At 47.6% G+C, this 10,322-nt stretch overlaps 1 pseudogene; it reads left to right on the top strand.

The window, feature by feature from the left end:
- Window positions 1-1,703: 1,703 nt before the first annotated feature.
- On the top strand, window positions 1,704-2,156 carry LOC137749997 (allograft inflammatory factor 1-like pseudogene; annotated as a pseudogene).
- The last annotated feature ends 8,166 nt before the right edge of the window (window positions 2,157-10,322 follow it).

Here is a 10,322-nt window from a genome sequence, read left to right as displayed (position 1 = left end):
CCTTATCCTCACGATGGATGGTTAGAAGAGCTGCTTTAAAGTCTTTAACTGATCCTCACCGCTTCGGGGTCGTCTTGGGATTGGCATCTGTTGGTTGTCTCTTTCCTTGTTCTGTTTCTTCGGTGAGTCGAGGAATTTGGGATTGTGTGCTGGACGTTTGCATACTGCGCTGGGAGACCCTGGGTCCTGGCTAACACTCCAGAAGGTGTTGCCTTGTCATTGCTGCTGTGGCTCCAGCAGACCGACCTGGTTAGGCCCAGACGGCACAGTCCAGCTCTCCTGCAGGCAGTGGTCCGTTACGGGTTCCCCTCCAACGCCTTTCCCACATCGCTGGGCCCCATCCGGCACATGGGCTGGGACTGGGGAGGTGGTTCAGGTCTTGAAGTCTTTGATGCGCTTCTGTGGGAGGCTTGGTCACACACGGCGTTGGGTGTGTCCTCCTGAAGCCCGCTCTCCTCTGGGATTTCTCCCACCCCCTCCAGCTCTGTGGGGCCCCTTCCCCTTGTCTTCAGGCTCTATCTCTCTATCTCCCCTGGGGTTTGCTGTCAGTGCTGCCACGAAGTGCAGGGACGGGCCCACCCGGGGGTCAAAATGGGAATCAAAGGAGGAAAAGTCAGCCCCCGACTTGCCCTTGTTTCAGGTCGTTACTCAAGTTTGACTTCAGATCTTAATCAGCCTGCCCTGCTACTCGACACCGACCTCAGAGGGTTGCATTTGATATTCTCTCTGGAATGTTTCATTGTAATCAATGTGAGAGATAAACCATAGTCGGATAAACAGTTACTGTCACTATTTACTCCACGGTTGGAATTCTGGAACCAGAATTAGGATACACATTTTTTAATCGGCCACCTCATTGGGCTCTTATGAGTGCCACTATCTTTTTCCTTTTTCAATGAAAAGTATTTGATACACACACAATAACATAAAAATTATATGTAAACCATGACGTTTAATAACAGAACAAACACCTGAGAATCTATGACGCTCCTGCAACCGTTCCCTCCTCCCATCCCCTGGCCACCAGAGGTGACTAGAGTCTGAATTAATCTTTACTATCATTACAACTGTCTCTCCTTATGGTTGTGCTACTTATGTGTGTATCCATAAATACAGTAGTTATTTTAAAATTATTTTTAGACATAAAAATGATGTCACAGTACCTCTATACTTTCACAACTTAATTTTTTTTTAAAATTAATTATTTGTTTACTTTTGGCTGCGTTGGGTCTTCGTTGCGGTGCGCGGGCTTCTCATCATGGTGGCTTCTCTTGTTGCAGAGCACGGGCTTCAGTAGTTGCGGCACGTGGGCTCAGTAGTTGTGGCTCACAGGCTCTAGAGAGCAGGCTCAGTAGTTGTGGCTCATGGGCTCTAGGCGCGTGGGCTTCAGTAGTTATGGCGCGTGGGCTTCAGTAGTTGTGGCACGCGGGCTCAGTAGTTGTGGCGCATGGCCTTAGTTGCTCCGCGGCATGTGGAATCTTCCCGCACCAGGGCTCGAACCCGTGTCCCCTGCATTGGCAGGCGGATTCTTAACCACTGTGCCCCCAGGGAAGCCCTGCAACTTGATGTTTTAATCCCAATTTTGAGATTCATGTACTGATCCCGCCGCCACATGCCACGCAGCTTGGACCAGGCGCCCGCCCCTCCTCTGCATCCCTTGCCGCGGTCGCGAAGCCCCGAGCCGCGGAAGTCCGGTGCTCACCATGTCGGTCGCGCTCAGCAACAGGTTCCAAGGAGGGAAAGCGCTCGGTTTGCTCAAAGCCCGGCAGGAGAGGAGGCCGGCCGAGATCAACCGGGAGTTCCTCTGTGACCAGAAGTACAGTGATGAAGAGAACCTGCCGGAAAAACTTGCAGCCTTTATAGAGAAGTACCTGGAGTTCGACCTGAACAATGAGGGCGAGATTGATCTGATGTCTTTCAAGAGGACGATGGAGAAGCTTGGGGTCCCCAAGACCCACCTGGAGATGAAGAAGATGATCTCGGAGGTGGCGGGCGGTGTCAGCGGCACCATCTCCTACTGAGACTTTGTGAACGTGATGCTGGGGAAACGGTCGGCGGTCCTCGAGCTAGTCGTGGTGTTTGAAGGAAAAGCCAACGAGAGCAGCCCCAAGCCAGCTGGCCCGCCTCAAGAGAGAGGCATTGCCAGCCTGCCCTGAGGACCCCCGCCTGGGCCTGCCCCACCCTCCCCACTCCTCTTCCTCCCTCCTGATCTCACTGCCCTTCCTGACTCATTGCGATGTGTCTTATTTGTTTTGTTTGGTCATTGTGCGTTTGTTTTTTCATCAGCAGAGTCAGTGATCTCTTTGTATAGCATAAATTACTGCCTTAAAGGGGCTCCGGGTTGGGAAGTCCCGATCACCTCCTTCTCTTTTTCCCTGCGTCTCCCCTCCCTGTGCAGAAGGGCTGACATTAAACCAAAAACCAGAGGGAGCAGGGCCAGGACAGGGAGACCAGAAGCCTATGATTCCCGCACTTGAAGCTGGCACTGTTCGTCCTTCCAGGTCATTGAGCTAAGTCCTGGGACCCTGGCCCGGCCCTGGTGAGGCCCTCAGCCCCTTTCAGAAGACCCTGGAGTCGGGACAAAGCTGCAGGGCCTCGTTAGGGCATCCTCGGACAGCTCTGTGGTTCCAGTGCTCTTGGGTGGGCCAGGATGTGGCCACGCGATGTCCCACCTCCCCAGCTGGTCCCCTCTCAGTCCACACTTCGTCTTATCCTTAGTGAGGTGACAGAAGGAGAGAAGGAGAGGGACTTGGCAATTTGAGCCCTTCAAGAAGCTTCCAGAGGAATCCTCTAGCCTTGCCCCCTGGCCACACCTTTACAGGCAGCTCAGAGGAAGGGTGCAGCTCCCCCTGACCCTTGCTGGGCTTCAGAGGCAGAGGGGATCCAGGGGCCTTGGGGGAGGGGTTCAGCTCAGTCTAGTCCCGCCTTTCAGGGAGGATGTGGAGGGCAACAGGATAGGAGGATGAGGACTTAAACGCTCATGGCGAAGAGGCAGCACCACTGCTAAGCCAGGAGCTGAGAAACAGGTCGCCTCTCTGATCCCCATCTGCTTGAAACCTGACCCTGCTTCCCCATTCGCCTTCACACCTTCCTTACACCATTCATTCATTCATTCATTCATTCACTCACTCACTCCGTCATTCAACAGGTATTTATTGACAACCTATTATAAGCTTTAAGGCCCCCCACTTTGTCCTGACATGTGCCATGTCCAATGTCTCTCTAATTCATCATCCTGTTTCCAAATCACTCAAAACCTTGAGCTTGGGGATTAGATTGGGGTCACCTGTGGTTTTTATTATGGACGAGGGTTTTAGAGCCCTGATCCACCCTGTAGGTTAGCTGGGCCAGGCCTCTCAGTTCACAGGTGAGAAAACTGTGGTGACCCACAGGGATTAAGTGCCTTGCCCAAGGGCAGGGGTCAATCTGGAGACGGAAGTTCCGGACCGGGGCCCAGGTGTTCAGATGCCCTGCCCATGCCTCATCTCTGCTCTGGGCTGCCTCAGTCAGTGATGAAAACAAGGGAAGGGGCGGAGAGGGGCAGTCTCCTAGGTCAACCCTTGGGCAAGACCCTGGGCCAGGATTCACCCTTCCCAGTGCCACCGAGGCAGCGTCAGCAGGGACCCCAGCCTTGACCCCATCTGTATTCTGGAGTCCCTTCCCCTGCCCACTCAGGACTTAGATGCACTCATCCACTGAACATGTTTTGTTAGCCACCTGTTATGGGCCAAGAGCTAAGAACCCAGTAGTGAAATGGACAGACTCATGGAATTTAGAGTCTAGTGGGGAAGTCAGACCCGGGCGATGAATGTCGGGAAAGAGGACGATACGAGGTGACTGCAGGGCAATCCTGGGGGCCTAGCTGGGCCCAGCACTGGGCAAGGGTCTTGGAGAAGCCTTTGCAAACTTGAAGGGGAGAGCTGTGGGGGCGCTGGAGCCCCTGGGAGCTCCCTGTGGCTCCTCTGACCTGTAATCAAGGCCAAGGAGCTGACTTCACAGCAGCTGCAGGGAGTGGAGCAGGTAGGGGATGGGGAAACGGCCAGCGTGGCTCAACCCACTGGTCTCGACCAGTTCAGGAACAAGACTATTTGGCCACAGCTGGCTGATCTTCAGCCTAAGAAGGTACTTCAGATCCATAAGCTTAGTTGAAGTTTAAACCCCAGCAAGACATTCCACCCTGTAAATGTAAAATCTCACCCCCACTCCCTCCCCTGCTTTTTTGTTTTTTTCCCCTGAGATCCTGAGATGAGCCGCTGCCTCTCCTCTCTGGGACGGGCCGAGACCTCTAAGCAAGGTAATGCCTTCCGTGACTACCCATCACACAGGGTATCTGTACCTCAGACAGGAGGACAGAACCAACCAGGCTTACTTCAGCGGGTTACACACTTCACAGGACTGCAGGAAACCTCCTTAAGGGAGGAGAGCAAGTGGGTGTGTCCCAGCTTCTAGAAAGGGCAGGGAAGCCTTCTCTCATTGGATGGGGAGTGTCCTGGGAAACTCCACCAGCTCCTTCATCATTTCTTGGAATTCAGCTCCCAGAGGGAGAGGGTCTCAAGAGTGGTCCCTGGAAAGGGGGTGGGGCGTCCGCATGTATTTCAGGTTTTCATGGCTATTAGGTCTAGGGCTCTTACTTCTCTGGCTAAGGGCTCAGCTTCTTAGAGGTTCAGCTGTCTTCTTCCTGAAAGACCAAACCTAACTAATGTAACCAGCAGCTTGGGGACTGCCGAGTATGGCTCTGTCCCTGCCATTCAAAAGGAAGCGGTGTGTCGGGCAAGTTCAAGTGGATGCAGTATGTGTGTGCGTGTGCGTGTGTGTGGTACTGGACTGGAGATAAAACAGACAAACTTAAAAAAAAAAGATTCACGTATTGACACATGTGGCTGTATTTCATTTATCTTGGCTTCTGTGATGTATTGACACATGTGGCTGTATTTCATTTATCTTGGCTTCTGTGTTGTGCTCCACTGTATGAACACACATCAGCATGCCTATTCATTGTTCTGTTAATGGAAATTGAGGTATTTCTGGTGCCTTGCTCTTGTGGACGGTGATATTGCACCCCTACCCCACCCCAGTCCATGTTTCCTGGAGCAGGTGCAAGAGTTTCTTTCAGGTTTGCACCGAGGAGTGGGATTGCTGGGCCAGAGGTATCACATCATCAACATGGCTAGAGAATTTGAAATTATTTTTCAGAACAGCCACACCAATTTATATTCCTTTAAGTGCACAAGGTTCTGCAGACCTGCATCCCTGCCAACTCTTGGTCGCGTCAGGCTCCATCACTTTTGTCAATCTACTGTGTACAAATGGTACCCCCGGAGGGTTTTGCATCTCCTGAATGCTAACGGGATAGAGCAGCACGGGCCACTCATGTTTTCTTTCCCGTGAAAAGTCTACTCATGCCTTTTGCCCACTTCTCCATTGGGTTGTCAGTTTTTTTGGACTTTAGGAATTCTTCACCCTGCATCCTCACCCTCCGTTGGTTATGTGTGTTGCAAATGTCTTTAAGTGTGACCTCTGTGTTCACTTTCTCTGTGCCGTTTTTGGATGATCAGGCATTCTTACTGCTGTTATAGTTGGGTGGACTAATTTGCTTCCCTGGGACACGTGCCCTTTGTGTCGCGTTGTGCCTTGCTCTCTGTTTAAGGACCCTCCCATTCCCGCCCCCCCCGCCCACACCCCATAGGGATAACCAATTGTCCCAGCACCACCAGCTGAATAGTCCATTTCTCCGGCTGATTTGTAGAGCCACCTTTGCCCCATGTCAGGTCTGCACAGGCGTGAGTCTGCTGCCCTCACTGCCTGGGCCCTGGGCCCTGGAACGCCATCTAACCCACAGCAGAACTTCACTACTGATCCACAGCGCTGTCCCAACTCCCACCGCCCACTTCTCCTTCAAGACCGTTTGGCTGTTCTTGACCCTTTGCTCTTTCGCACAAATTCTAGAATCAGTTTCTCAAGTTCCATGAAAATCCTGCATGTGCTTCCAATGATTTGCCGCTATTAGTGCTGCTGAGGTTTTGGGTGAAGGAAATCGTATGTTTCATGTTTCTAGGGATTTTAGTCAGGGATGGATGTTACTTTCTCTTTTAAATGCTTTTCCTTCACCCACTGAGATGGGCAAAGATTTTTCTCTTTTATTTTATCACCATGGAGGAAGGCATAAATACATCTGCCAAAGTTAAAGCTCCCTTTCATTACAGGGAAAAACCAAATTTGGCGATAAAATGTGATATATTTTTTAATGCTACTAGATGGTTTGCTAAAATTCTTTTTAGAATCTTGCATATATGTTTATTAGAGACTGTCATCAAGTTTCCTTTTTCTTATTGTCTTATCTATTCGGGCATAAAGATTTTCTAATCCTCATAGAACTAGCCAGGGAGTGATCACTTTTGCTCTCTTTTCCAGAACACTTTGAATCAAAGACTGGAATCATTTGTGCCTTGAATGTTTTGCTAGAACTTGCCCATAAAACAGGCTGAGTCTAGTTTTTATATTATGGAAAGATTTCTGAAATACTGATTCAATTTTTGTTGTTATTATAGCACAGTTCAGCTGGAAGCTTTTTAATCTGTTTTGGTAATTTGTATTTTCCTCGAAACGTGTCTATTTCATCTATATTTTAAAATTTATTGGCAAAAAGATGTTCCTAATATTCCCCTATTAACTTTTAAATCTCTCCTGTCATCTGCAGTAATATCCGTTTCCCAATCCTAATAGTTTTATTGGTGTTTTTCATCTTTTTAAAAGTTGATCAGTCTTGTACACCGTTATCAGCTGTATTAGTCTTTAAAAAAAACAACTTTATCTTTGTCATTTCTCCCTTTTCCATCTTTATTTTCTAGTTTACTAAGTTTTTTTTTTTTCTTCTTAAATTTCTTTTCCATTCTCTTTGGAACTTTCTGTTTTTTTGTGCCACGCAACTTAGTTGTGGGATCTTAGTTCCCCAACCAGCGATTGAACCCGGCCCGGGGCAATGAAAGCGTGGAGTCCTAACCACTGGACCACCAGGGAATTCACATTGCTAACTTTTAGATACTTAATTCATTAATTTTTAGGGTTTTTTTCTTCCAATATGTGCACTTATGATGATAAATCACCCTCTAAGTACCACATTAGAGTACAGTATTAGAGACGGTATTAAATTCATTATTGTCTTTTGATAATTTTCATTATTATTTAGTCCTAAGTATTTTTAAATTTCCATTATGAGACTTTTTTTTACCCATGAGTAATTAGAAATACGTTTTTAAATTTCCAGATGAAGATTGTCAGGAATGAGAGTTTCCCTCATTTTTGATTTCCAGTCTGCTTATGCTATGATCAGAGAATGTTCTTTCTGTGCTTCAATCCTTCTGTCTGCTGAGATTCGATTTATGACCTAACATAGTCAATTTTATAATGTTCCGTGTACACTTAAAAAGATAGTATATTCTCCAATTATTGCATGCAGAATTCTATAAAAATCTTGTAGGTCAAATTTGTTACTTTTGTTGTTCCAATCTTCTAAATCCTTACTGATTTTTATCTGCTTGTTCTGTCCGTTACTAAGAGGCACATTAAAATCTCCCAACGTGTTGGTGGGTTTGTCAATTACCTCTTGTAGTTCTGTAACTTGTCTTCTTTCTAAAATACAAGTCATGCTAATAGGTATATTCAAGTTCAGAACTACTGTGTTCTTCTAAAACCGAGTCCCCTGAAACTGAGTTCCTCTGCTGAGTTGATGATTAACCTCTGCATCCAAAACGACTCCCTTTCTTGTTGTGTACCTGTTCCCCTCAGCACTGAGGAGGATCAGAAAAAAAGGGGCGATTGAAACCAAGCAGGACCCTATGCGGCCTTCGCGGGAGAGACCCCCCACTATGTCCTCTGCCTGCCTCTTGTTTGTAGAAAAGCTTTCCTCTCCCAGGCCTCCCGGAGTCTCAAAAGGCTGGCCCGACAGGTAATGATTAGGAAACACGAAGATGTAAAAACAAAGACTAGCTGCTGCGCCGGGAATCTGGCAACAGTCTAGACTATAAACCAGTGACATAGGGTCACTGAGCTCCCAGTTCCCTGAAAGGTGTAGATAAAGGTCTGACATGCATCCCTAAGTTGCTTCTATTTTATTTTTTATATGAAGTTATTTATTTATTTATTTTTGGCCGCGTTGGGTCTTCGTTGCGGTGCACGGGCTTCTCATTGCGGTGGCTTCTCTAGTTGCGGAGCACAGGCTCTAGGTGCACGGGCTTCAGTAGTTGTGGCACGTGGGCTCAGTAGTTGTGGCACGCGGGCTCTAGAGCGCAGGCTCAGTAGCTGTGGCTTGTGGGCTTAGTTGCTCCGCGGCACGTGGGATCTTCCCGGACAGGGCTCGAACCCGTGTCCCCTGCACTGGCAGGCGGGCTCCTAACCGCTGCACCCCCAGGAAGCCCCCTAAGTTGTTTTTACAGAAAGCAGACCCCACCACGTGAAAGCTGCTGACCACAAGCATGGAGACCCCAGACCACTTGAAACCAGAAGGTGGGCGACTCTCGAAACTTCACCCGGACGCCAAGCAGTCGGAGAAAGCTGCGCGAGCTGCTCATGCGCCCTGAGGCCCCTCCCCAACCCAGCAGGTGGGAGGTGCTCTCGGGATGCCATCCACCGTCATCCCAGGCTGCTGGCCTCCCAAATAAAGCAACCAACGTGTGTCTTTTCCACCAACGTGTGTCTCTCGAGCTTCGGCCTCTCAAGCAGCGAGCCCCCGAGCTTGGGTTCGGTACTCGCCTCGTCCGGTTACACGTCTGTTCCACGGAACCTTTGTCGTTATACAGTGACTCTCTACCCCTGGTAATGCTTTCTGCGTTTTGATTAGAATCTTCATTTCCTCCCTTTTACTTTCAACCTACCTTTGCAGTAAAGTTTTAGGTGTGTCTTTTATTTATTTTTATTGAGGTGTTGTTGATTTCTGCTGTACAACAAAGTGATTCAGTTATACATATATATACATTCTTTTTCATATTCTTTTCCATGATGGTCTATCACAGGATGTTGAATATAGTTCCCTGTGCTCTACAGTAGGACCTTGTTGTTTATCCATTCTCTATATAATAGTTTACATCTGCTAATCCCAAACTCGCAGTCTGTCCCTCCCCCACCCCCCCTTAGGTGTGTCTCTTTTAACTAGATTGTATGTGTGTGTGTCTAGTCCAAAAGGTCTTCTAATTGGAAGATTACATTTATCGTGAATATTCTGATTGATTTGTTCCATTTTATTTCATTTCATCCTTTCTCTTTGTCACTCTTTTCTGTAGTTGGTTTTCTTTTCATTCTTTGAATTAAGAGGTTTCCCCATCTCTTCTTTCCTTTTCTAAAAAACTCTACTGGTTTGCCTATTAAAGTGTTCTTTCGGTGGTTATTCTTGAAAACGCACACCTAATTTAACAAAACAGAAAATTAATCAACATTTTTACCCTTCTCCAGAAGCTACTTGAGAACCCGACTGCTTTGACTGGAACGACTGCCCCACCAGCTCACATGCTGTCTATCTGTCAGGTTGTTGTGGTTTTTTTAGCCCTACAAGGCAGACATGGTCATTATGGCTGGTTTAGCTGTGTCTCTATATCTATAATTTAGATGTATCTGTATTTGTTTACAGAGGTATCTATAGATCTACAGATTTCTTAACATTCCTCCTAGCACCTCATACCTCCTCTTGGAACCATTTTTCTTCCTCATTTTTGAAAGATAGTTTTGTTGGATACACCGTTACACACCTTTTCTGCAACAGTTATTTTCCCTGTAAACTTGGAAGCTGGTTTCCTTTTACTTTTCTTTGTTCCTCCTTTATTCTCTGTTAGGAAGTCAGACTTCAGTCTGTTCACTGGAGTGTGTAGGTGGCCTTCTTTTAAGGTCTGTCTTGGTGTTTACTGCAGTTTCACTGCGATGGATCTAGGAGTGGATTTCCCCTTGCCCTGCGTTGGGTTCACTTGTGCTTCCTTGTTCTGGAATTGGTGTCTTCTATCAGTTCTGGGAAATTCTCAGCCATCTCTTCCCCATTCTTCCCAGTGTTTCTTTTAGCAGCAACAATTAGACAGATTGACCTTCTCACTTGACCGTCCGCGTCTCCTGAGCTGTTTCTTCACCCCTTTCTCTGTGTGACATCCCTGGGACTTCCCTGACTCACTTTCCAGTCCCCTGATTCTCTCTCAAGCTGTGTTTACCTATGTTCAGCCCTCCCACTGCTCTGCATTCAGTGTGTTGTTCTTTGGGTCTATTTTTAGTTCATCATTTTCTAATTCTCTGTTCAGCTGTGTTTATCTGTTTAATCTTTCCAACGACTAAAATTTTTTCATGATTAT

This window comes from Eschrichtius robustus, chromosome 16, assembly GCF_028021215.1.
Source record: "Eschrichtius robustus isolate mEscRob2 chromosome 16, mEscRob2.pri, whole genome shotgun sequence".
In the NCBI taxonomy this organism is placed as follows: domain Eukaryota; kingdom Metazoa; phylum Chordata; class Mammalia; order Artiodactyla; family Eschrichtiidae; genus Eschrichtius; species Eschrichtius robustus.
The sequence above is the reverse complement of the archived record's forward strand: the minus strand, read 5'-3'. Positions and strand labels throughout refer to the sequence as shown.